Raw genomic sequence first — 1,569 nt, forward strand, 5'->3', positions numbered from 1 at the left:
ATCACAATATAGAGCTCTGCCTTGTAGTTTATAGATTGAATTCGTGCACATTTCTCATTGACTCCTTGTACTAGCCCTATGAGATGGGAATGCTTATCCTCCCCAGGGCAGATGAGGCTCAGACCCATGAGGTGATTGACTTCCCTTTCCCTACCATCCCTGGGACCTCCAGGACTCTGGAGGCTGAGGTTGGATGAACTTATCTAAGTGTCTTTCATTACTGAACTGCTTTGTCAGCAAAAAGAAATGGAAATGTGTTAAAGGGCCTCTTGTCTCATCTTCTGGATGTAAGAGACGATGAAGACATGTGGCTTCCACAAACATTTGCCGTACTCTTCCAGGTAATTACATCTCTGCTTTGGCAGAGTGAGCGGCATATATTATACCAAGTGGCATTTGCAATTCATGCACTTGTGATCTTCTGGGAAGTTAGTGTTTGAAGGTTAGTGTTGCCTCTTGCCCTGACCAGGCCCAGATGACAAATTTCTCTCTGCATCCAAATCTCAGGAGAGCAGACTGCTGCTTGGCTGTCTTGAGAAGCACTGATATTTTCTTGTGCTACTTTCAAGTAACTCAGCAATGACTAAAGGGAAGTGGCATTTAGAGGAAGCATTTGTCACTAAACAGCAAATTACTTTAATAATACTAATTGTAGAATGCCTCCCTGCCTCTCTGTCTCCATTATAAAAAAAAAAGGGAGGAGAAAGAAGAGACAGTGAGAGCTCCTGAAAAGAGACTCAACAGCCCAATTCAGTTTACATTTTTTAAATTAATCAACATGAACACAGTGGAAGCCTTCAGCATGCCTAGCACTGTGCTAGTCACCTTTGGAACAGAAGAAAGAAGAAAGTCCCTGCCTTCATCATCTCCCACTTGGACCATTCCACACACTTAAATGAGTCATCCTGACTCCATTCTCTCCCCTTCCAGATTGTCTTCCACACCACCCCCAAGTTAGCCTGTGAAACACAAAGCTGATCCTATTTCACTCTCCTTGGTTCGTATCCTGCTGCTTTTGTGATGAAATCAACACTCCTTTCCAAGATCTACTTACTAGGTCTTGGCTTGTGTTTCTTTACCTCTCTAATCATTTGAAAGCACATTCTCACCTTCACCCACTGTTCTTTAGCCCTGTAAAGCTTCCATTGATTCTTCCAACATGCCAAGTTTTCTCCTACCTCAAGACCTTCGATCATCTCCTGGAACACTCTCCTCCAACTCTTCATTTTTCAAGCCTCAACTAAATGTCACCTCTTCAGAGATGCCCTCATCAACCACTCTCTATACAGTAGTTCCTTCATATTCTCTCCATTGTAGCCGTAGCTTTTTCTCTTCTTTCTTGACATTAATCAAAATTTCTAGTAACACATACATCTTTGTCTTCCTGAGTAGTTGTCTGTTCAGTCCAATTTGCTTTAAAGCTCAAGTGCAGAGGTTGCATCTATCCTGTTTTTCTAGCATTCATCCAAGTCCAGTTCCTGTCATACCCTGGATGCTGGATATATGTGTGATGAATGAATGAGTAAACCTTCCATGATATTGTCTCATCTCTCTCCTTCTTACCCCAAG

Source organism: Oryx dammah, unplaced genomic scaffold (assembly GCF_014754425.2).
Source record: "Oryx dammah isolate SB20612 unplaced genomic scaffold, SCBI_Odam_1.1 HiC_scaffold_23, whole genome shotgun sequence".
In the NCBI taxonomy this organism is placed as follows: domain Eukaryota; kingdom Metazoa; phylum Chordata; class Mammalia; order Artiodactyla; family Bovidae; genus Oryx; species Oryx dammah.